Source organism: Salmo trutta, chromosome 21 (genome assembly GCF_901001165.1).
Source record: "Salmo trutta chromosome 21, fSalTru1.1, whole genome shotgun sequence".
In the NCBI taxonomy this organism is placed as follows: domain Eukaryota; kingdom Metazoa; phylum Chordata; class Actinopteri; order Salmoniformes; family Salmonidae; genus Salmo; species Salmo trutta.
The window spans coordinates 33,988,276-34,015,405 of NC_042977.1; the positions used below are offsets into that span (position 1 = coordinate 33,988,276).

The following is a 27,130-nucleotide window of genomic DNA, read 5'->3' on the forward strand; positions in this document are numbered from 1 at the left end:
TAACTTGGGCTCGAACCAGGGATCCTCTGCACAACAAATAGTCGCACAGGGACAGGCGAAACATAGAGATTTGGTTCTGCGTTGCTGAGATTACACAACAACACTCACTAAAGCAGCATATATGTATCTTTAGAAATAAAGTTCATGAAATCAGTAACTTGCTAACATCAGATAATATTAGCCATTTCTGAGACTCACTTTGATAATTCATTTGATGATACATCAGTAGCAATACAAGGATTTATAGAAGAGACAGAAATGCTTATGGGGGAGGTGTTGCTGTGTATATTCAGAACCATATCCCTGTAATGTTTAGAGAAGATCTCATGTCAAGTGTTATTGAAGTGTTGTGGTTGCAGGTTCACTTGGCACATCTAAAGCCTTTTCTTTTGGGGTGTTGCTATAGGCCACCAAGTGCTAACAGTCAGGATCTAAATAATATGTGTGAAATGCTTGATTGTGTATGTGATGTAAACTGTGGAAGGACCACCAGAGGGCAGACTGGGCTCACGGATAGTAGCCCAACAAGGCATGTGAGACAAGGTAACCAGAGTCAATTAAGCACAGCTGACGGTACTAATGAGATATTCTCTTTCCCTATAAGAGAGAGGATGGAACCAGCGAGAAGGGAGGAAGATAAACTATCTCTGGAGAATGGCTATGGAGAGCGAGGTGCTATCCAAGAAGATCCATTAAGACGGTGACAAATCTGTGATTGTTGTTATAGTTTGAAGATAATCGTAATGTGATCCTGTGTCATCTAAAGAAGAAGATGTATGTTGTTCCTTGGGAGATTCTCATTGACTGTGTTGGAGTGTTTGTATTGTCAGAAATACCTCAATAGAGAACTGTGTTCAATCAAGAAAACTTACTCTGGACTCGTTTATTCCACCTTTCCACTTTAGAGTGACACCAAATGACTTGGTCCGCTCACAAAACAGAGAGGTCTACTTTCTTGGGGACCTGAATAATGACTGGTTTTCATCAAGCTGTCCGCTTCTTACTGTAACCAGTGCCTGTAATCTGGTTCAGGCTATTAATCAAACTACCAGGGTGTTTACAAACACTACAGGAACAAGATCATCCACATGTATCGATCACATTTTTACTAATACTGTAGAACTTTGTTCTAAAGCTAAATCCTTACCCATTGGATGCAGTGATCACAATATAGTGGCTATATCCAGGAAAGCCAAAGTTCCAACGTCTGGGCCTAAAATAGTATATAAGAGATCGTACAAAAGATTTTGCTGTGACTCTTATGTGGATGATGTTAAAAATATTTGTTGGTCTGATGTGATTAATGAGGAGTATCCAGACGCTGCACTTGATGAATTTATGAAATTGCTTCTTCCAATTATTGTTAAACATGCACCTGTTAAGAAACTGACTGTTAGAACTGTTAAGGCTCCATGGATTGATGAGGAATTGAAAAACTATGGTTGAAAGAGATGGGGCAAAAGGAGTGGCTAATAAGTCTGGCTGCACATCTGATTGGCTTATTTACTGCAAATTGAGAAATGTGACTAAACTCAACAAAAAGAACAAACTTTATTATGAAGCCAAGATCAATGATATAAAGAATGGATGGGAAAAAACTTGAGTAATTTAAATGAAATTATGGGTAGAAAGACAAATTCAACTCCATCTTTCATGTAATCAGATGTCTTATTCATCACAAAACCATTTGATGTTGCCAATTATTTTTATTATTATTTCATTGGCAAAGTGGGCAAACTTAGGCAGGAAATGCCCACGACAAACAGTGAGCAATTATATTCATGCATTAAAAAAAACAAATAATGAAAGAAAAGCAGTGCAAGTTTGAATTTTGTAAAGTTAGTGTGGGAGAGGTGGAAAAATGATTGTTAACAATCAATAATGACAAACCTCCTGGCATTAAAACTTAGATGGAAAGCTACTGAGGATGGTAGCTGACTCTATAGCCACTCCTATCTGTCATATTTTTAATCTGAGCCTAGAGGAAAGTCTTTGTCCTCGGGCCTGGAGGGAAGCCAAAGTAATTCCGCTATCCAAGAGTGGTAAAGCGGCCTTTACTGGTTCTAACAGCAGACCTATAAGCTTGCTGCCAGCTCTTAGCAAACTGTTGGAAAAAAATTGTGTTTGACCAAATACACTGCTATTTCTCTGTAAACAAATTAACAACATACTTTCAGCATGCTTATAGAGAAGGGCACTCAACATGTACTGCACTGACACAGATGACTGTTGATTGGTTGAAAGAAACTGATAAGAAGATTGTGGGAGCTGTACTGTTAGATTTCAGTGCAGCCTTTGATATTATTGACCATAACCTGTTGTTGAAAAAACGTAAGTGCTATGGTTTTTCAACCTCAGCTCTGAATCCACAATATGAATATCTGTCTAATAGAACTCAAAGGGTTTTCTTTAATGGAAGCATCTCTAATGTCAAACATGTAAAGTGTGGTGTACTGCAGGGCAGCTCTCTAGGCCCTCTCCTCTTTTCTATTTTTACCAATGACCTGCCACTGGCATTAAACAAAGCATGTGTGTCCATGTATGCTGATGAGTCAACCATATTCGCAACAGCAACCACAGCTAATGAAGTCACTGAAACCCTTAACAAAGAGTTGCAGTCTGTTTTGGAATGGGTGGCCAGTAATAAACTGGTCCTGAACATCTCTAAAACTAAGCGCATTGTATTTGGTACAAATCATTCCTTAATTGCTATACCTCAGCTGAATCTGGTAATGAATGGTGTGGCTGTTGAACAAGTTGAGGAGACTAAATTACTTGGCGTTACCTTAGATAGTAAGTCGGAAGTTTACATACACCTACATAAGCCAAATACATTTAAACTCAGTTTTTCACAATTCCTGACATTTAATCCTAGTAAAAATGTCCTGTCTTAGATCAGATAAGATCACCACTTTATTTTAAGAATGTGAAATGTCAGAATAATAATAGAGAGAATGATTTATTTCAGCTTTTATTTCTTTCATCACATTCCCAGTGGGTTACAAGTTTACATACACTCAATTAGTATTTGGTAGCATTGCCTTTAAATTGTTTAAATTAACTTGGGTCAAACATTTCGGGTAGCCTTCCACAAGCTTCCCACAATAAGTTGGGTGAATTTTGGCCCATTCCTCCTGACAGAGCTGGTGTAACTGAGTCAGGTTTGTAGACCTCCTTGCTCACACACGCTTTTTCAGTCCTGCCCACAAATTTTCTATAGGATTGAGGTCAGGGCTTTGTGATGGCCACTCCATTACCTTGACTTTGTTGTCCTTAAGCCATTTTTTCCACAACTTTGGAAGTATGCTTGGGGTCATTGTCCATTTGGAAGACCCATTTGCGACCAAGCTTTAACTTCCTGACTGATGTCTTGAGACGTTGCTTCAATATATCCACATCATTTTCCTGCCTCATGATGCCATCTATTTTGTGAAGTGCACCAGTCCCTCCTGCAGCAAAGCACCCCCACAACATGATGCTGCCACCCCCGTGCTTCACGGTTGGGATGGTGTTCTTTGGCTTGCAAGCCTACCCCTTTTTCCTCCAAACATAAGAATGGTCATTATGGCCAAACAGTTCTATTTTTGTTTCATCAGACCAGAGGACATTTCTCCAAAAAGTACGATATTTATCCCTATGTGCAGTTGCAAACCGTAGTCTGGCTTTTTTATGGCGGTTTTGGAGCAGGGGCTTCTTCCTTGCTGAGCGGCCTTTCAGGTTATGTCGATATAGGACTTGTTTTACTGTGGATATAGATACTTTTGTACCTGTTTCCTCCAGCATCTTCACAAGGTCCTTTGCTGTTGTTCTGGGATTGATTTGCACTTTTCGCACCAAAGTACGTTCATCTCTAGGAGACAGAACGCATCTCCTTCCTGAGCGGTATGACGGCTGTGTGGTCCCATGGTGTTTATACTTGCGTACTATTGTTTGTACAGATGAACGTGGTACCTTCAGGCGTTTGGAAATTGTTCCCAAGGATGAACCAGACTTGTGGAGGTCTACAATAATTTTTCTGAGGTCTTGGCTGATTTCTGTTGATTTTCCCATGATGTCAAGCAAAGAGGCACTGAGTTTGAAGGTAGGCCTTGAAATACATCCACAGGTACACCTCCAATTGACTCAAATTATGTAAATTAGACTATCAGAAGCTTCTAAAGCCATGACATAATTTTCTGGAATTTTCCAAGCTGTTTAAAGGCACAGTCAACTTAATGTATGTAAACTTCTGACCAACTGGAATTGTGATACAGTGAATTATAAGTGAAATAATCTTTCTGTAAACAATTGTAGGAAAAATTACTTGTGTCATGCACAAAGTAGTCGACTTGTCCTAACCAACTTTCCCTAACCGACTTGCGAAAACTATAGTTTGTTAACTTCACTAGGGTAGGGGCAGCATTCGGAATTTTGGATGAAAAGCGTGCCCAAATTAAACTGCCTGCTACTCAGGCCCAAAAGCTAGGATATGCATATAATTGGTAGATTTGGATAGAAAACACTAAAGTTTCCAAAACTGTTAAAATAATGTCTGTGAGTATAACAGTATACTATTATTTTGAAAGGCTGTTTTTCCATTGAAAGCCTATCCACCATACAAAGACTTAGGACCCAGTTCACGATCTCTATGGCTTCTTCTACATGTGGCCAGTCTTTAGGCATTGTTTCAGGCTTTTACTCTGAAAAAATGAGGGAGATACAGCACTTTTAATGAGTGGACTGTGGAAATTTCCAGACATGAGTGCAGCGCGTGATCGGGAGCGCGCCTTTCTTGTTTCTCCATTTCTATTGACGAAGCTTTTGTCCGGTTGAAATATTATTTATTATTTATGACAAAAACAACCTGAGGATTGATTTTAAACATAGTTTGACATGTTTCTATGAACTTTTATTGTACTTTGACTTTTCGTCTGGATGTTGAGATCGCGCTTTGTGCCTTTGGATTACTGAACTAAACGCACCAACAAAAAGGTTTTTGGACATAAAGAGGGATATTATCGAACAAAACAAACATTTATTGTGTAACATGGAGTCCTGGGAGTGCCACCAGATGAAGATCATCAAAGGTAAGTGATTAATTTAAATTGCTATTTCTGACTTTTGTGAGTCCTCTCCTTGGCTGGAAAATGTCTGTATGGTGTGTTGTGGCTAGGCGCTGTCCTAACATAATCGCATGGTGTGCTTTTGCCGTAAAGCCTTTTTGAAATCGGACACTGTGGTTGGATTAACAAGAAGTTTATCTTTAAAATGGTGTATAATACTTGTATGTTTGAGGAATTTTAATTATGGGATTTCTGTTGTTTGAATTTGGCGCCCTGCAATTTCACTGGCTGTTGTCGAGGTGGGACGCTAGCGTCCCAATGATACCAGAGAGGTTAACAAGAAATTTGTGGAGTGGTTGAAAAACGAGTTTGAATGACTCTAACCTAAGTGTATGTAAACTTCCGACTTGAACTGTAGATTCAATGGTTGCAAAGATGGGGAGAGGTCTAGCCATAATAAAGAGATGCTCTGCTTTTTTGACACCACACTCCAAAAAGCAAGTTCTGCAGGCTCTAGTTTTGTCCAATCTTGATTATTGTCCAGTCGTGTGGCCTAGTGCAGCAAGGAAAGACCTAGTTAAGCTGCAGCTGGCCCAGAACAGAGTGGCACGTTTTGCTCTTAATTGTAATCAGAGGGCTGATATAAATACTATGCATGCCAGTCTCTCTTGGCTAAGAGTTGAGGAGAGACTGACTGTATAACTTCTTCTTTTTATAAGAAACATTAATGTGTTGAAAATCCCAAATTGTTTGCATAGTTAACACACAGCTCTGACACACACACTTATCCCACCAGACATGTCACCAGGGGTCTTTTCATAGCCCCTAAATCCAGAACAAATTCAAGAAAATGTAAAATATTATATAGAGCCCTTATTGCATGGAACTTCCTTCCATCTTATATTGCTCAAATAAATAGCAAACCTGGTTTCAAAAAACAGATAAAGCAACACCTTGCGGAACAATGCCTCTCCCCTATTTGACCTAGATAGTTTGTGTGTATGCATTGATATGTAGGCTACGTGTGCCTTTTTAAAATGTATGTAGTTCTGTCCTTGAGCTGTTCTTGTCTAATGATCTGTATTATGTCATTCTGTATTATGTTTCATGTTTTGTGCTTTTGCAACAGCTAATGGGGATCCTAATAAATTACCTAACAAATCGCTCTGCCAAAACTATGGTCTTGATTGAGCAACAGTGACACTGACTCGCTTTAAATTCTGGTGATTTTCTCCCTGGTGTCAGAATATGAGCTTTGGGACAAAGAGGGGATTTATTTTTCTCCTATTTCAGTCAGTCGTGTTGTTGTAATGTTCCTAGGAATACAGTACATTCCTAAACATGCCTGGTCTAGACAGCAAAGCCAGAACAGCTCCACAACTCAAGCAGTAACCCCAGCATAAAACACATCTTACTAGCACAACACTTTGCTGTCTTTCAGTGAGAGACCTTTCCATTTCCAAGAATGGAGGAAATAAACATATCATCAGGATTATTTTCTTATCAACGCCTGTCCTCTTTCCATTTTTTTTAATGTAATTTTTTTGGTGATCTTTGTTTTTTTTATTGAACAATAAAACAAAATAAGTGATGAAATAAATTAAACAAATAAGTGAAGTAGATTCTATACTGTAGCTGTAAAGACTGACAATATTCTGGGTATGATGCCATTGAACTTGATAATGAAACTGGCAACACAAATGTCAAAGTACAATTGAAGTCTGTTTATTTATGGTACACCTCACTTGTTTGTTATTGCTCTCTGTCGTGATCAGTTGAGATGGGCTAGCCTGGTCCCAGATCTGTTTATGCTGTCCTGGCAATTCATCTGGTCATTGTCTCACCAAAAACATAAGCGCTGGCAAGACAGCACAAACAGATCTGGGCTAGAGATGGGCCCAATCAGAGAAAGCGTATAGGACATGAACAGCTGTGTTCTTCTGTGAAGACGTTAAGTTCTAGTCCTCATTAACATGTCCCTGAAGGGACACCCTGACATGTACCCTTACCATCCACGCCACTGGCCTGGCTAAGGATGCCACCCAAAATGCACCCTATTCCCTTTATAGGGCACTAATCTGGTCAAAAGTAGTGCACTAAATATAGGGAATAGGTTGTAATTTGGTACGCACACTAATTAACGCCCTGACACCGTGGCAACAGAGGCAGAACCTAAACACCCTAACGCCTAGCAACAGAGGAAGACTTACAATGCTACTGCAGCAAGCTGCCTCTTCTTTTATAATTAGGAGAGGCATGATGTGAGATTTAATTAATTTCATTAACTCAATTAAGACTGACGTAAAGGCCAAAAAGGAATAAACAAAAGATATCATCACATTATCTTGACATCATATATTGTCATAAGGAGAGATAACATATTGATCCCAGTCACGTGGCATAAGCATTATTTACTATATCAAACTAAGCATTCAGCTACAATCAGGCCTAAAATATGACCCTGTGTCTTATCAATGTAACCTTTCTTTCAGTGAGAGAATATCTATTGGAGAATTAAAATGAAATATGAGCAAAGGTCAAAAGTTATTGTTTACAATAAAACATCTGAGGCCTGGTTGGCTGTAAAGTGGCACATTCAGTCTGAAGAAAACACTACACAAGGCAGTTGCACAATAAGCCATGTTAAACATTGTACTGTATCTGGTTGTGTGTGTGTGTATAATATTACACAGTGCCTTCGGAAAAGTATTCAGACCCCTTGACCTTTTCCACATTTTGTTACGTTACAGCCTTATTCTAAAATGGATTAAAAAATACAAATCCTCAGCAAATGTATTAAAAATAAATAACAGATACCTTATTTACATAAGTATTCAGACCCTTTGCTATGAGACTTGGAATTGAGCTCAAGTGCATACTGTTTCCATTGATCATCCTTGAGATGTTTCTACAACTTGATTGGCGTCCACCTGTGGTAAATTCAATTGGACATGATTTGGAAAGGCACACACCTGTCTATATATAAAAGGTTCCACAGTGGACAGTGCATGTCAGAGCAAAAACCAAGACATGAGGTTGAAGGAATTGTCCGTAGAGCTCAGAGACAGGATGGTGTCGAGGCACAGATATGGGGAAGGGTAACAAAACATTTATGCACCATTGAAGGTTCCCGAGAACACAGTGGCCTCAATCATTCTTAAATTGAAGAATTTTGGAACTGCCAAGACTCTTCCTAGAGCTGGCTGCTCTGCCAAACTGCGCAATCGGGGGAGAAGGGCCTTGGTCAGGGAGGTGACCAAGAACCCAATGGTCACTCTGACAGAGCTCCAGAGTTCCTCTGTGGAGATGGGAGAACCTTCCAGAAGGCCAACCATCTCGGTAGCACTCTACCAATCAGGCCTTTATGGGGAAGTGGCCAGACGGAAACCAGTCCTCAGTAAAAGGCACATGGCAGTCAGCTTGGAGTTTGCCAAAAGGCAAAGAAACAAGATTCTCTGATCTGATGAAACTAAGATAGAACTCTTTGGCCTGAATGCCAAGTGTCACGTCTGGAGGAAACCTGGCACCATCCCTACGGTGAAGCATGGTGGTGGCAGTATCATGCTGTGGGGATGTTTTTCAGTGGCAGGGACTGGGAGACTTGTCAGGATCGAGGCAAAGATTAGCGGAGCAAAGTACAGAGAGATCCTTGATGAAAACCTGCTCCAGAGCGCTCAGGACCTCAGACTGGGGAGAATTCTCACATTCCAACAGGACAACAACCCTAATAAGCACACAGCCAAGACAACGCAGGAGTCCCTTCGGGACTAGTCTCAATGTACTTGAGTGGCCCAGCCAGAGCCCGGACTTGAACCCGATCAAACATCTCTGGAGAGACCTGAAATAGCTGTACAGCAACACTCCCCATAGAACCTGACAGAGCTTGAGAGGATCTGCAGAGAAGAATGGGAGAAACTCCCCAAATACAGGTGTGCCAAGCTTGTAGCGTGATACCCAAGAAGACTCGAGGCTGTAATCACTGCCAAAGGTGCTTCAACAAAGTACTGAGTAAAGGGTCTGAATACTTATGTAAATGTGATATTTCTAAAATACTGGTTTTGCTTTGTCATGATGGGCTATTGTGTTTAGATTGAGGGAAAAAAACAATTTTAGAATATGGCTGTAATCTATATATGTATGCGCGTGTGTGTGTTTGTGTGTACAAGCCATTGTAAACATTGCACTGTATTTGATTTAAATCAACAGTTTTATGGCAGTCAAACCCAGGGCTCAGCGGTGCTCTAAAAGACCTGATATTACACTGTGCCACGACAAGGAGAAACAAAAACTAAGGTGCATCTGAAATGGCACCCTATCCCCTATATAGAGCACTTCCTTTGACCAGGGTCTACAGGGTTCTGGTCAAAAGTAGTGCACTATAGGGAGTAGCCCTGGTTAAAAGTAGTGTACTTTATAGGAATATAATGCCCTTTCAGACGTAGCCTTAGTCCTTTTAGTGGCCTGGCTGCTGAGGTTAGAATAACAGCAAGACAGAACCGGCATGCACACGCTCATATTTAACAGCAATCCAACCATTTATAATGAATAACAGATCCTTCATTGAAAAATTGGTTTTGTGCAAGTGCTTTTTGTACACGCATCTGAGAACCATTAAAATCCCTTGGACACAGCCCTAGTTAGATATTATTCCATTCCAATCCTTCATGAGAACTGATTGAGGAAATAGCTTATCAAGAATCTACAAGTAGCAATGAGGTTCCCCATAAAAAAAACCTGAAGGGAAATGTCAACGGAAACTACAACTCAAACCTGATAGTCCATGTCTTCAGTCACACCTGATGCACTTTTGACTCATCAAGAAAGACAGTACTGTCACTCTACCTAAGGTACACAGGGAGTGGTTGAGGAGTAAGTCAATGGGACGAGTGAGGAGAGTTTGTGAGATTGTTAAAACGCTTCAGTGATTGCTTCACTTCCTCTCTCCCAGCTGTGGTGGTGTCACTAAGTATGTACAGGAGCCAAGGAGAAGCATGCAGGGTGTGGCGGCTCTGGCAAGTCTCCACAACCTCTACCTCTTTGTTTGTGTTTGTGTGTGAGAGAGATGCAATGAGGTAGGTAACACCCTGTTTCATAGACCCAGGTGTACAGAACATTCCCTGGAGCGCCCTGTATTGCAATGAATGCAGGTGCATGCCTACACACACACACACACACACACACACACACACACACACACACACACACACACACACACACACACACACACACACACACACACACACACACACACACACACACACACTAACCTGATCATTAGTCATCTGAGCTTCTTGCAATGTGCAGTCAGAAATGTGGCTTTTGATGTTTGCTCACTGGACTGGTGTTAGAACTCAAGGGTGTGAGAACAGGTTTCTGCTTCTGGAGGCATCAGATCTTTAAGCTGCAGGAAATGGAATGAGGTCCCTACTTCATCTCCAAAAGTGAGCATATATATTACATTGTCATTAAAAGCCGTTACTAAAGTGTGTTTGCAGGGAACCTCTGTATGCCTGTCAGGGTGAGGGATTTGTCCACGTTTAATTTTGTATCAATATTTACTCTCATTTTACCAAAGCAAACTGTAAACAATATTCATATTATGCCAACTGATTTGGACTAATGCATCTATAACCTATCTTCATTAAAGGTCATGATGATTGAAAGCCCATTCTACTGGGGACAATAGAAATGATCCAACAACCTTGTTCCCTTCCCCTCATTTACTACCTGCAATTCAATTACACTGCAGCCAGAGTCTGATAATTATATTAGTTAACTTTCACTCATCATTAAAGGGAAGTGGCAATGTTAATTGATACTCTTGTTTATATTCCTCCATGAAGAAAGAATCCCAGCAAAGCATTTTGTATAACCCAACCACCAGTGTCTTCCTCTCTTCATTACAAATCACTGCCAAACTAATGTCCGTAGTATCGGCTCCTGGCGGGTGCAGTATCGGCTCCTGGCGGGTGCAGTATCGGCTCCTGGCGGGTGCAGTATCGGCTCCTGGCGGGTGCAGTGCACTGCCTCAGGTTTCCATCCAGATCCCCAGATTCAATGGAGCATAATCTCAAAGGCCCCCTATCAGAGAGGGAGGAAAAAAATAAAGCACTTCCTCCATACTTCCTGTGCATTGAGCACACACTTCCTCCTCTCCTCCTTTCTGATTGGCTGATGTTGACGAGGGGGTGAGAGAAGTCCCGATATGATTCTAAAAGATAATACTTTGGTTTACCAGTTACCAATGCAGTTGTGGGATCATCATTTAAAACCTTAATTCTGAGAAGTACCCTACGCAGGCCTACTGTGCATGAGTAAAGACAGTTGGAGAAACCCTCCTCCTACACTCCATTTTCCTCTACGTGAGAAATGCATGCAGCATCAATTCCTTTGAGAAAACAACTTCTCTCAGAAGAAAAGGGCCCACAAGGGGAGTGGAGGGAGGCGGATATCCCTCCTCCATACACACACACACACACACACACACACACACACACACACACACAATGGATGGCTGCAACTGCACAGCATGACCCTCTGAATTGTCTTAGGAAATGTCTTCTTTGCATGGGGTCAGTCCCATCAGAGAGCGCTATGCTGAGATATGAGCTACAATGCTATGCTAACCCAGATGCTGCCTGGGTTGTTGTCTAAAGGGGGCCAGGAGAATGTACTAGATCTGAGCTATAGAGAAAGGAAGGTGATTTAACCAACCCAGCCAGATGTTGAAGAGCCACTGAGCCTGAAGCTGTGTTGCATACTGTAAGGAGAGAGCGGGATATCTGCCTGTATCCCTCAGGGTTGCATAGAGGACAAAACACCAGCCCAGCTGTGGCGCACAAGACAAGCAAACACCAGTGATTGCTATGAATGACCGATAATCCTTCCAAACTGTGTTCACTTTAAATGACGTACGTCTATCTGGAGAGCACATTGAGTCCTCTGTTAGAACACAACTCCATGACTTCTCACCTGGAGAGCTGTAACAATTTGAGCTGAAAGTAAACGCCTTTGAAAATGGAGTCTTCTTAGCGGCTTGGTCCTTTAGAAGCTGAAGGAAGAGAGACCAAATAAAGGCCAAAAGGCTCATGTTTATCCCAGTTGGACAGGGTTTCTGTGCTAACAGAGTGTTCTCTAACATAACTGAGACACTCCAGATATCTGCAGCAAAAAGGGTCAGTCGTGTGTTTATTCTGTGACCTTGTGGTGGAATGCTGGATGTAAGTTCCTTACAAACACACAGGAATAGACCCAGTCACTCTGCACTCCGGCACACAGTAAACACAACGTTGCTCGTAAGTCGCAACACTAACCAAGGGGCTCCTGATATTGTATATCTACCCCCCTCCCCCCAAACATTCTCCCAACGATGCCACATCAGATAGTTTCAGTCATGTCTGTGTCTCTCTTGGATATGACTTAACCTGTCTGGGCTAGGGGGCAGTATATTCACGGCCGGATGAAAAACGTTTCCAATTTAAACGGGTTACTACTCTGGCCCAGAAACTAGAATATGCATATTATTAGTAGATTTGGATAGAAAACACTCTGAAGTTACTAAAACTGTTTGAATGGTGTCTGAGTATAACAGAACTCATATGGCAGGCAAAAACCTGAGAAAAAGTCAACCAGGAAGTGGAGGATCTGAGAATTGTAGTTCTTCTTTCTAGTCCCTTTCGAAACTACAGTATCTGTGGGGTTACGTTGCACTTCCTAAGGCTTCCATTGGCTGTCAAAAGCCTTCAGAAAGTGGTTTGAGCATTCTTCTGTCACTGGGCAGATAATAGGAGCTCAGTTACTGAGTGGACTGCCTGGCAACAAAGGGATTGGATATACTCGATCCCGCGAGCACGCTGTTCCTTCTTTTTCTCCTTGAATGAATACGCTATTGTCCGGTTGGAATATTATTGCAATTTTACGTTAAAAATACCATAAAGATTTATTTTAAACAGCGTTTGACATGCTTCTAAGTACGGTAATGGAACATTTTGACTTTTCGTCTCTGGTACCGCGCTCGCGTGTTATGCCTTTGGATAGTGCTCTGAACACACGAACAAAACGGAGGTATTTGGACATAAATATGGAGTATTTCAAACAAAAACAACATTTCTTGTGGAAGTAGCAGTCTTGGGAGTGCATTCTGACGAAGATCAGCAAAGGTAAGAGAATATTTCTAATACTAATTCTGAGTTTAGGTTGCCCCGAACTTGGCAGGTGTCTGTATAGCTTTCTGTGATGGCGAGCTATGTACTCAGAATATTGAAAAATGTGCTTTCTCCGTAAAGCTATTTTAAAATCTGACACAGCGGTTGCATTCAGGAGTAGTCTATCTATAATTCTTTAAATAATTGTTATATATTTTGTCAACGTTTATGAGTATTTTTGTAAATTGATGTGCACATTCACCAGATGTTTTGGTGGGAATACATTTTCTGAACATCACGCGCCAATGTAAAATGCTGTTTTTGGATATAAATATGAACTTTATCGAACAAAACATACATGTATTGTGTAACAATGTCCTAGGAGTGTCATCTGGTGAAGATTGTCAAAGGTTAGTGCTTCATTTAGCTGTGTTTTGGGTTTTATGGACACATGTCCTTGCTTGGACAATGGCTGTGTGATTATTTTTGTCTATGTACTCTCCAAGCATAATCTAATGTTTTTCTTTCGCTGTAAAGCCTTTTTGAAATCAGACAATGTGGTTACATCAAGGAGAAGTGCATCTTTAAAATGGTGTAAAATAGTTGTATGTTTGAGAAAGTTGAATTATGACATTTTGTTGTTTTTGAATTTGCCGCCCTGATATTTCACTGGCTGTGTCGCCCATAGAAGTTAACTGGGGAAGCTTGCCAATAGACATGTAGGTTTGGCTTATACAGAGCTGCAGTTTGATATTGAATAAGCCTGTATCAATCATGTCACGACTGAACATACAAGAAACTCTTTTCATGGCAGTCAAGTCGGTGATCCCTTGAATTGCCACAGTGATCCCTGGTCACACAACAGACACTTGTTATTCATTTATTTGAACTATCAATGGTGCATTCACTGCTCCTAATGATTCCCTTTTGTGGTCACAGAAAGAGGTATTATAGATGTGTAAATAATCAAGTAAAAGTGTCAATTTAACACCGAAACAATGTATTTTGGCTTGCTTCCATACATATCTGCACCAGTGTCACTCCACACAGCTGTCCAATATACAGTAGAACAGCACTATAGAAACTGGGCCTTATAAACATTAAACACATCCGTCATAAACAAAACCATGCTTGGCACTATCTCTGTGCTATCAATTTATCTGTTGACCGTTTTTAAATCTCACAGCATCCCACCAGTCACCCAACACTCAAAACTCCTATTCCCCAACCTCCTATCCTCTGTCCCCTTTAACGTCTAATAATCTACCCACCAGCCTCCTTAAACATTCAACAGTCTACCCACTTCCTCCTTTACTTTTTTCACTCCAGACATTCTCCCCATTGTCCCACTTTAAACTCAAGACGTTTTACCCCGTCTCCCCCCTACTCTTCCCCCATCCACTGCTAACACTATCCTCCTCTTCAGCAATCCCACAGGAAGTCAGTTAGAGGAAGACTGGAGAGAGTGGGAGGGTCAGCTGGCAGAGAGGCCGGCAAGACAAACACACTGCTGCCTGCTAACTCACTGACACACACACACACACACACACCCGCACACGCACACACACACACGCACACACACACACACACACACACGCACACGCACACACACACACACACACACACACACACACACACACACACACACACACACACACAAAGAGGTAGGTCTCCTTTTATTTACCAAAGCTCTTAGAGAACTATGCCTGTTAAAGGAGGGGGGAAAAGGACAACCACATGCAGTAAAAACGACACAATTCACACATCATTCCAGCAGGAAAAAGACGCAGTAATTCAGGTTGGTTTGAGCAGCATTCCCAAAGCGTCCCGGCTCAGAGTGGAGCAGTTCACAGCACAGATAAGGAGGCGGAGCTCTCCCTCAACATAATCACTGCCACTTATCAAACCTGCACTGAAAGCTACAGTTAAGTCAAGGTAGTCAGTCAGTGCTACAGGTGTAGGATCTTCATTTGAGCCAGTTTGCTACAGCAGGAAAATAATCTTGCAGCATCAGGAAATGTTCATTATTATGTGGATTATAATTAAAAATGTACAGTTTTGTAGGGGTTGTGTTACAAGCGTGGAAATGAGTAGACCAAGGTGCAGTGTGTATAGTGCTCATATTTAAACTTTTAATGAAGATACTCGAACCAAAACAATAAAACGACTGACAACAGTTCCGTAAGGTACACTGACAAAACGGAAAACAACTACCCACAAAACCCAAAGGAAAAACAGGCTGCCTAAGTATGGCTTCCAATCAGAGACAACGAAAGACACCTGCCTCTGATTGGAAACCATACCCGGCCAAAACATAGAAAACAAAACATAGAAATAGAAATCTAGAAAAAAAACCACATATAAAACCCAAAACCCAAAACAACCACCTGTCACGCCCTGACCACTCTACTATGGCAAATGACCTCTTACAAGGGTCAGGACGTGACAGGTTGATACATTTTGTGAAAGGGAAGATCAAGTCTGACATTTCAAAGTGGAAATTACAAACTTTAGAAGCCTTTTTAAACCTCAAATACACTATAGGTTTTAAAATGTCCTGCATTGCAGGAAAGGTCTCCTGCAACAGGGTGATCAAATGAAGATCCTACATCATCTGTCATGAGTAGAACCTAAACTTCCTCAACTTTTAAATGGGACAGAGTAGTATGAAAACAGTCTATACCAGGGATGCTTGGAGGGAGGCGATATCAGGGATCCCACTGCATTTCTCCCAGTGTGTGATTCCAACCACTTCCCAGCTAATGCCTTAGTAATTTCCCTATTAACTCACCCTATGCCTTGGACTCACACATCAGTCAGTTGCCCTACAAGGGTTCCCAGAAAAAGACATAGGCCTTTTCTAAAAGAGACTGAGGTTTTAGTTCTTCAGTAGCATTGTGTTGCTCAGCTCTTACTCACTGTCAGTTTCCCCCTGGTTAGGCATTAGGCGGACTGAGGGCTTCTCCTATAACCTCCTACTGGGGATAGAGAGAGAGAGAGACTCCAAGAGCTGGAGCTTGGGGTATAATAACAAAGAGTATTCAGCTTGTTAATAATCCTTAGAGTATTTAGAAAACAATCCTCTCTCTGGAAATGGGGTGAACAATATAACATGAAACCTGACTGACATTAAACGCCGTAACACTTCCTTAATGTGAAAAGCCTCTCTCTACAGAAACGGCAGCTCGTATGTCTTCTAATGTTAGATCCGGTGGCGTGTGATGATCATCTGTGTGACAAAAAGACATATCACACATGGATGGTAACGGAAGCCAAAAACAATGCCATTGGCTGTTTGAAGCGATCATGGCTGCGGAGCGGGGGACAGTTGTTTCAAAGCCAACCCCTCATCTCACTGGATGCAAAACAGTGCTATTGGCAGGCACCTCAGGACCTCAGTGCTGAGCGCTGGCTGTCTTGCGTCAGTCAAAGGGTCTGGGGCTTGGCGGCCAGGGAATCTCTCTCCTATCAGAGTGCACTGCACTCACTTCTGAGCACTAGGGCCCTGGCTCACAGTCAGAATGGGTGAGACATGCTCTATACTACAGACATACACACAGACCAATTATAGGAGTGGGTAGCTAGGGAGAAGATATGAAGAACTTGGTCCTATGTCACAATTGTTTGGCTAAAATGGCTAACACGCATCCAACCAATAGCATCACAGCATTCTTGTTGAAAGATGGGACTATTGGATCTAACTCCTCTCAGCAGATGCAATGATGTTTCTTGCTAAAAATGTTGGATGTCTAACTTTCCATGTCTTTTCCAGTTCTAGGTATTGTTTGTGCCAAAACTTCACAACACAGAACTAGGGGTAATTTGACCTGGGAGAACATCACATCCTTTCTCTAAATGCCTGCGATCTAAAGACTATCCATTGCTTGCAAAACAACAAACGTCAGTGTTTGCGTCATACAGAGTTGAAAACGAAACAGAGAAAAATGACATATTACCATGACCCAACAGTGTTCTCCCTTCGCTGCCAACTGAGATAGCTGCTTGGCTTTCTTCACATGCCTCATGCTTGACTATTTGAAAGCAATCTAGCTTGTTGTGTTGCTCATTGACCTCCTAAACCAATTTAAGCTTATTCTAATCTTTGGGGCAATATTCTACGTGGGTGATTATTACTGTGTATGCCCACGGTGGATAATACCTTAATAATACCCAGCGTGACAAGTGCATCCATATTAAAAATCAGAGACTCTCTAGCATAATCAGTTCAGAGTGAGACGGTCGGTACAGTGATCAGAAGTCTACTGGGCTCATCCTATTGGAATCAGTCCAACTTGCACTCTAGGGTATTTCTATCTATCATTGAAACCACCATAAACCTAGAACGAATCCTTTCTACTAGACCGAGAGCACATTTTTCAATAATATTTCAACAATACCTCTGCTCTAGATGACTCATTATGCTATAATGTCATGCAATGCATGGGATGAAATACACATGGCCTAATATGCGAATGTAAACCAGGTCTCTCTCAAATAGATTTTATCATCTCAACAAAACTAACCTGGATAAATAAAGGTTGAATTGGAAGTAGCCTAGCATTGTACGGTCAAGATGGAGAAATTGTTATTTTTACAGCCTTCTGGGTCCTATTATGACAACATGTGGTTATTAAGTCGTTCCGCTTTTTAAAAAGACCCCCCTCTCTCGGTCTCCCACCAGGAAATGAATTTGAAGTGCAATGAGGCCTCAGTTGGTTGAATCAACAAGACAAGACAGTTAAAAAGGTAGGAGACAGACAATCGTAATGACACTGACCGGTATCTATTCTCTAACATCAAGTTAGAGACATCAAGAGATAAACTTCACCATGCTATTGATAGTTAATGCAATACCAGTATCTCAAGTTAAACAAACAAATACCAGATCATCTCTATGCTACTGATAGTGAACGATGATACCCACTAATTATCAACAAGCAGATCCTCCCTGTAGTAGAGAACTATGGATGATAAAACATTGTTCCATAGCCGAGATGTCTCCCCACTGGGCACAGACGACAATTCAACGCCTATTCCTTGTTGGTTCATTGAAATGATGTGGAAACAACATTGATGTGAGCTTGTAAAGGCTGAACTGGAGGTTGCCTAAACAGCAGACTGTTACCATGGTTAACCCATGGAAGTGCTGTTTTATATTTTCCCAAAATCATGCTTTCTCAGTTTTATTTTTCCTGGTTTAAGATTTTTGGGGTTTTTCACTCTCAAAATTACAACTGTTCATACAGAAACAACGAAATTAAATGTTCTGAATTGGTCTGAAAGATTTTGATTTGTTTGTGTAATTCCCGACATAAGGACAAAAACAGGGAAAGTACGTTGAAATGACATTTTGTCAACATTCTGTAATGGGAATATTTGGGAATGCTGAGCCTACCTGTTAGAGACAAGAGTTTAAGTATTTCACTGTCAGATTCTAAGACTGGAGGGTGAGACAGCGAGGGCTGAAATGCTCGTCTGTCCAGCCTGGCGATGACGTGCTGCTAGCCTGCCTAGTGTTGCCTGCTACCCTACAATCATGTCTGGAACTCATACAGGGCTAGGCACTATGTCATCAGGTGCAATGTCTGTCATTTCCTCCCCAGTAACATACAGTACACCTAAGTAAGAGTTTACCAGTTGCCGCCAACAAATGTTGTACTCATATTATAGTTTTAACATCATGTACGTGCACATTAGTTAGTATTTATATGAGTTATAGTGTAGGCTGTTAATACAAAGCTTTAGTGACACTATGTAATGTTGGACCAGTTGCTTGCTTTATGCCGAAATGTTTTATCAGACAGGTACATCAGTTAAAATCGGGATATTTCACCCTTATTATCTGAAACATTGACCCATCTAAGTGCATTCTCTGGTGCCCATAAATATCAGTTAAGGAACTGGCCTTTCTCCCCCTGTTGACATAGGGCTAAATCCCAATGTGTCTAAAAGTTGTCTACATAGCCCATTAACACCCCAGAAGACAAGCCAGTGTCACAGCAGACACCAAAGTGGTGGAGAAAGAACCTTTTGTCCAACGAGGTTGTGCTTTCCACAGAGATAGAGCTATACATTCAGGGTCTGTCTGTGTTTATGGATCAGAGGCTAGATGCATTTAGCTTCCCTCTCTTTCCTCCCCCTTATCTCTATCTCCTGCTGTCTCTTACATTCTGCACTGTCTCTCTCACTAAATTGCTCCCTCTAGCATATAATAACTGCATCGGAACTTGTAACAACCAAACAAGACAGCACTCTAGATGTTACAGGCTGACCAGCCGGCCCGTTGAGTAAAGCTTGTAGATGTTACAGGCTGACCAGCCGGCCCGTTGAGTAAAGCTTGTAGATGTTACAGACAGACCAGCCGGCCCATTGAGTAAAGAATTTAGATGTTACAGGCTGACCAGCCGGCCCGTAGAGTAAAGCTTGTAGATGTTACAGACAGACCAGCCGGCCCGTTGAGTAAAGCTTGTAGATGTTACAGGCTGACCAGCCGGCCCGTTGAGTAAAGCTTGTAGATGTTACAGGCTGACCAGCCGGCCCGTTGAGTAAAGCTTGTAGATGTTACAGACAGACCAGCCGGCCCGTTGAGTAAAGAATTTAGATGTTACAGGCTGACCAGCCGGCCCGTTGAGTAAAGCTTGTAGATGTTACAGGCTGACCAGCCGGCCCGTTGAGTAAAGAATTTAGATGTTACAGACAGACCAGCCGGCCCGTTGAGTAAAGAATTTAGATGTTACAGGCTGACCAGCCGGCCCGTTGAGTAAAGAATTTAGATGTTACAGACAGACCAGCCGGCCCGTTGAGTAAAGCTTGTAGATGTTACAGGCTGACCAGCCGGCCCGTTGAGTAAAGCTTGTAGATGTTACAGGCTGACCAGCCGGCCCGTTGAGTAAAGAATTTAGATGTTACAGACAGACCAGCCGGCCCGTTGAGTAAAGCTTGTAGATGTTACAGGCTGACCAGCCGGCCCGTTGAGTAAAGAATTTAGATGTTACAGACAGACCAGCCGGCCCGTTGAGTAAAGCTTGTAGATGTTACAGGCTGACCAGCCGGCCCGTTGAGTAAAGAATTTAGATGTTACAGACAGACCAGCCGGCCCGTTGAGTAAAGAATTTAGATGTTACAGGCTGACCAGCCGGCCCGTTGAGTAAAGAATTTAGATGTTACAGGCTGACCAGCCGGCCCGTTGAGTAAAGCTTGTAGATGTTACAGGCTGACCAGCCGGCCCGTTGAGTAAAGCTTGTAGATGTTACAGACAGACCAGCCGGCCCGTTGAGTAAAGAATTTAGATGTTACAGACAGACCAGCCGGCCCGTTGAGTAAAGAATTTAGATGTTACAGACAGACCAGCCGGCCCATTGAGTAAAGAATTTAGATGTTACAGACAGACCAGCCGGCCCGTTGAGTAAAGCTTGTAGATGTTACAGGCTGACCAGCCGGCCCATTGAGTAAAGAATTTAGATGTTACAGACAGACCAGCCGGCCCATTGAGTAAAGAATTGAGATGTTACAGGCTGACCAGCCGGCCCGTTGAGTAAAGAATTTAGATGTTACAGACAGACCAGCCGGCCCGTTGAGTAAAGCTTGTAGATGTTACAGGCTGACCAGCCGGCCCATTGAGTAAAGAATTTAGATGTTACAGACAGACCAGCCGGCCCATTGAGTAAAGAATTGAGATGTTACAGGCTGACCAGCCGGCCCGTTGAGTAAAGCTCTTGGTACCTTGTGTGTGTTTAGTGAATCCAGCCCTCAGAACGAGTCATGTCAAAAGAGGCTGTTGATCAGGAGCCAGGGGGATAACACACATAGCCTACACACACACATCGGCATTGCTCTGTCTGTAGGCCTAAAGCATGCATGACTTCACAATGTAGTCAAAGGCCCATGTTTTCCGATTTGTGTGTTAAATGCTCTACAACAAAGCTTTCTTAGTGTCCAACAAGCTTTCTCTACCCTTAACCTTGTTCTGAACACCTCCAAAACAACGGTCATGTGGTTTGGTAAGAAGAATGCCCCTCTCCCCACAGGTGTGATTACTACCTCTGAGGGTTTAGAGCTTGTGGTAGTCACCTCATACAAGTACTTGGGAGTATGGCTAGACGGTACACTGTCCTTCTCTCAGCACATATCAAAGCTGCAGGCTAAAGTTAAATCTAGACTTGGCTTCCTCTATCGTAATCGCTCCTTCTTTCACCCCAGCTGCCAAACTAACCCTGATTCAGATGACCATCCTACCCATGCTAGACTACGGAGACGTAGTTTATAGATCAGCAGGTGAGGGTGCTCTCGAGCGGTTAGATGTTCTTTACAATTCGGCCATCAGATTTGCCACCAATGCTCCTTATAGGACACATCACTGCACTCTTTAGTCCTCATCTCTGTATACCCGTCGCAAGACCCACTGGTTGATGCTTATTTATAAAACCCTCTTAGACCTCAGTCCCCCCTATCTGAGATATCTACTGCAGCCCTCATCCTCCACATACAACATCCGTTCTGCTAGTCACATTCTGTTAAAGGTCCCCAAAGCACACACATCCCTGGGTCGCTCCTCTTTTCAGTTCGCTGCAGCTAGAGACCTGAACGAGCTGCAACAAACACTCAAACTGGACAGTTATCTCAATCTCTTCATTCAGACTCAATCATGGACACTCTTACTGACAGTTGTGGCTGCTTTGCATGATGTATTGTTGTCTCTACCTTCTTGCCCTTTGTGCTGTTGTCTGTGACCAATAATGTTTGTACCATGTTTTGTGCTGCTACCATGTTGTGTTCCTACCATGCTGTGTTGTCATGTCTTGCTGCCTTGCTATGTTGTTGTATTAGGTCTCTCTTAATGTAGTGTTGTCTAAGATTGTCGTGATGTGGGTTTGTCCCAGATTTATTAGAGGTTGACTGATTTATCGGCATGGCCAAATAATTAGGGCCGATTTCAAGTTTTCATAACAATCGGTAATCTGCATTGTTGGAAGCCGATTATAGCCGATTACATTGCATTCCAGGAGGAGACTGCGTGGCAGGCTGACCACCTGTTACGCGAGTGCAGCAAGGAGCCAAGGTAAGTCGCTAGCTAGCATTAAACTTCTCATAAAAAATTATCTTCACATAAATCACTAGTTAACTACACATGGTTGATGATATTACTAGTTTATCTAGCTTGTCCTGCGTTGCATATAATCGATGCGGTGCCTGTTAATTTATCATTGAATCACAGCCTACTTCGCCAAACGGGTGATGATTTAACAAAAGCACAATCGTTGCACGAATGTACCTAACCATAAACATCAATGCCTTTCTTAAAATCAATACACAGAAGTATATTTTTTTAAACCTGCATATTTAGTTAAAAGAAATTAATGTTAGCAGGCAATATTAACTAGGGAAATTGTGTCACTTCTCTTGCATTCATTGCATGCAGAGTCAGGGTATATGCACCAGTTTGGGCCGCCTGGCTCGTTGCGAACTAATTTGCCAGAATTTGACATAATTATGACATAACACTGAATGTTGTGCAATGTAACAGCAATATTTAGACATACGGTTGCCACCCGTTTGATAAAATATGGAACGTTTCCGTATTTCACTGAAAGAATAAACTTTTTTCTTCTCCGAAATGATAGTTTCCGGATTTGACCATATTAATGACCAAAGGCTCGTATTTCTGTGTTTATTATATTATAATTAAGTCTATGATTTGATATTTGATAGAGAAGTGTGACTGAGCGGTGGTAGGCAGCAGCAGGCTCGTAAGCATTCATTCAAACTTTACTGCGTTTGCCAGCAGCTCTTAGCAATGCTTGAAGCACAGCGCTGTTTATGACTTCAAGCCTGAGATTAGGCTGGCAACACTAAAGTGCCTATTAGAACATCCAATAGTCAAAGGTATATGAAATACAAATGGTATAGAGAGAAATAGTCGACGCGTCATAATTCCTATAATAACTACAACCTAAAACTTCTTAACTGGGAATATTGAACCACCAGCTTTCATATGTTCTGAGCAAGGAACTTAAACGTTATCTTTTTTACATGGCACATATTGCACTTTTACTTTCTTCTCCTACACTACGTTTTTGCATTATTTAAACCAAATTGAGCATGTTTCATTATTTATTTGAGACTAAATAGATTTTGTTTTATAGTAAGTTAAAATAAAAGTGTTCATTCAGTATTGTTGTAATTGAGATTATTACAAATATATAAACAAATATACACACACACATATATATTATTTTTCTATATATATATAAATAAATAAAAATTGGGTGATTAATCGGTATCGGCTTTTTTGGTCCTCCAATAATCGGTATCGGCAATGATAAATCATAATCGGGTGATCATTATATATATATATATTTATGACGGATCACCACCTCAAGCTGAACCTCGGCAAGACGGAGCTGCTCTTCCTCCCGGGGAAGGACTGCCCTTTCCATGATCTCGCCATCACGGTGGACAACTCCATTGTGTCCTCCTCCCAGAGTGCTAAGAGCCTCGGCGTGACCCTGGACAACACCCTGTCGTTCTCCGCTAACATCAAGGCGGTGACCCGATCCTCTAGGTTCATGCTATACAACATTGCCTTACACAGGAAGCGGCGCAGGTCCTAATCCAGGCACTTGTCATCTCCCGTCTGGATTACTGCAACTCGCTGTTGGCTGGGCTCCCTGCCTGTGCCATTAAACCCCTACAACTCATCCAGAACGCCGCAGCCCGTCTGGTGTTCAACCTTCCTAAGTTCTCTCACGTCACCCCGCTCCTCCGCACACTCCACTGGCTTCCAGTTGAAGCTCGCATCTGCTACAAGACCATGGTGCTTGCCTACGAAGCTGTGAGGGGAACTGCACCTCCGTACCTTCAGGCTCTGATCAGGCCCTACACCCAAACAAGGGCACTGCGTTCATCCACCTCTGGCCTGCTGGCCCCCCTACCTCTGCGGAAGCACAGTTCCCGCTCAGCCCAGTTAAAACTGTTCGCTGCTCTGGCACCCCAATGGTGGAACAAGCTCCCTCACGACGCCAGGAGAGCGGAGTCAATCACCACCTTCCGTAGACACCTGAAACCCCACCTCTTTAAGAAATACCTGGGATAGGATATAGTAATCCTTCTAACCCCCCCCCCCCAAAAAAAAGATATAGATTTACTATTGTAAAGTGGTTGTTCCACTGGATATCTTAAGGTGAATGCACCAATTTGTAAGTCGCTCTGGATAAGAGCGTCTGCTAAATGACGTAAATGTAAAAATATATATATTATTTTTTTATCCCAGCCCCCGTCCCCGCAGGAGGCCTTTTGCCTTTTGGTAGGTCGTCAATGTAAAAAATAATTTATTCTTAACTTACTGGCTTAGTTAAATAAAGGTGAAATAAATACAAATGAAATTGTCAACATTATTCAGACCTGTATTTATTGACAGAAGGATTTGACTGAATGATGCTGATTTGGGGAGATAAATGTATCACTTGATGGTTGTTCTGTTTAGGCTCATCTCTTGTCATTAGAGGAACTATCCCAGGAACAGAGGAACTGTCTGTCCCAGGAACAGAGGAACTGTCTGTCACAGGAACTGTCAGAGGAACTGTCTGTCACAGGAACTGTCAGAGGAACTGTCTGTCACAGGAACTGTCAGAGGAACTGTCTGTCACAGGAACTGTCAGAGGAACTGTCTGTCACAGGAACTGTCAGAGGAACTGTCTGTCACAGGAACTGTCACATGAACTGTCTGTCACAGGAACTGTCACATGAACTGTCTGTCACAGGAACTGTCAGAGGAACTGTCTGTCACAGGAACTGTCACATGAACACTGACTGCACTGTGAAAATAAATGAAAGGGATTTTCTGACTGATTAGGCAGATAGATGGGGGAACAAAACATCTGACATCTGAAACAATTGTTTGCTCGATCGGTTTTGTAAGACATTTGAGTTCTCCTTACCAAGTTGAGGCAATACAGGCAAGTTGTACATTCGTATATACATGGAGTGTACAAAATATTAAGAACATCTTCCTAATATTGAGGTAGGCTTCAGGTTTTTAAATGTTGTTATTCTATCTCATATACACACATCTTCACATAAATAATATAGGATATGTTTTAGGACTAGCCTTACATGAGGTTTAGAGGAAATGTTTTCTCTCCGGGAGACAGCATAAAGTGTCGTGTGGAAAATCCAGTTTTACAGCAGTCAGACTCAGGCCGACAATTCAGAGGTCACATAGATAGATACCAGTTGGTGTCTGTCGTAGGATATATATCTGACACCTGGGGAAAATCTCAGATTACTCCATAAAATATTTCTGTAACACTATTTGGATAGTCCATCTGTGGATGCTCTACGTACTATCTGCAGACTATCAGTAACATTTCAACTAAATATCAATACAGAACAAAAATAGAAATGCAACAAGTGAAGTGTTGGTCCCATGTTTCATGAACTGAAATAAACGATCACAGAAATGTGATCTTCCACATGCACAAAAGCTTATTTCTTGAAATTGTTGTGCACAAATTTGTTTACATCCCTGTTAGTGAGCATTTCTCCTTTACCAAGATAATCCATCCACCTGACAGGTGTGGCATATCAAGAAGCTGATTAAACAGCATGATCATTACACAGGTGTACCTTGTGCTGGGGACAATAAAAGGCCACTCTAAAATGTGCAATTTTGAATGGAATGTTAATTTCTCTACCATAAGCCGCCATCAAGGTCCTTTTAGAGAATTTGGCAGTACGTCCAACTGGCCTCACAACCGCAGACCGCAGCTGGAGTTGTGTGGGCGAGCTGTTTGCTGATGTCAACTTTGTGAACAGTGCCCCATGGTGGCGGTGGGGTTATGGTATGGGCAGGCATAAGCTACGGACAATGAACACATTTGAATACACAGGGATAACGTGACAAGATCCTGAGGCCTTGTCATGCCATTCATCCGCTGCCATCACCTCATGTTGCAGCATGAAAATACACAGCATCATGTCGCAAAGATCTGTACACAATTCCTGGAAGCGGAGTTCTATCATGGCCTGCATACTCACCAGACATATCACCCATTGAGCAAGTTTGGGAGGCTCTGGGTCGACGTGTACGACAGTGTGTTCCAGTTCCCGCAAATATCCAGTAACTTCGCACAGCTATTGAAGAGTGGGACAACATTCCACAGGCTACACAATCAACATCCTGATAAAGCTCTATGTGAAGGAGGTTTGTGTCAAGCTGCATGAGGCAAATGGTGGTCACACCAGATACCAACTGGTTTTCTGATCCATGCTACTACCTTTTTTTTTAAGGTATCTGTGACCAACAGATGCATATCTGTATTCCCAGTTATGTGAATTTATATTTTTTCACCTTTATTTAACCAGGTAGGCTAGTTGAGAACAAGTTTTCATTTACAACTGCGACCTGGCCAAGATAAAGCAAAGCAGTGCGACAGAAACAACAACACAGAGTTACACATGGACTAAACAAACATACAGTCAATAATACAATAGAGAAAGTCTAAATACAGTGTGTGCAAATGAGGTAGGATAAGGGGGGTGAGGCAATAAATAGGCCACAGTGGCAAAATTATTACAAGATGGCAAATTAAACACTGGGATGATAGATGTGCAGAAGATGAGTGTGCAAGTAGCGGTACTGGGGTGCAAAGGAGAAAAATAAATAACAGTATGGGGATGAGGTAGTTGGATGGGCCATTTACAGATGGGCTATGTACAGGTGCAGTGATCTGTGAGCTGCTCTGACAGCTGGTGCTTAAAGCTAGTGAAGGAGATATGAGTCTCCAGCTTCAGAGATTTTTGCAGTTCGTTCCAGTCATTGGCAGCAGAGAACTGGGAGGAAAGGCGGCCGAAGAAGGAATTAGCTTTGGGGGTGACTAGTGAAAAATACCTACTGGAGTGCGTGCTGCTGGTGGGTTCTGCTATGGTGACCAGCGAGCTGAGATA

General features: G+C 42.1%; 1 protein-coding gene across 2 annotated transcripts in view; it reads right to left on the bottom strand.

Annotated features, from left to right (window-relative positions):
• Positions 1–27,130, bottom strand: part of LOC115157224 (epidermal growth factor receptor) — an 85,786-nt gene that overhangs the window by 47,212 nt on the left and 11,444 nt on the right. Inside the window, exon 2 of one of the 2 annotated variants that reach the window (XM_029705296.1) lies at positions 10,310–11,123. The exons of the other annotated variant lie outside the window; for it this stretch is intronic. The gene's annotated coding sequence lies outside the window, so the exon portion shown is untranslated. The remainder of the gene's footprint in view (positions 1–10,309; positions 11,124–27,130) is intronic. 2 annotated transcript variants of the gene reach the window in all.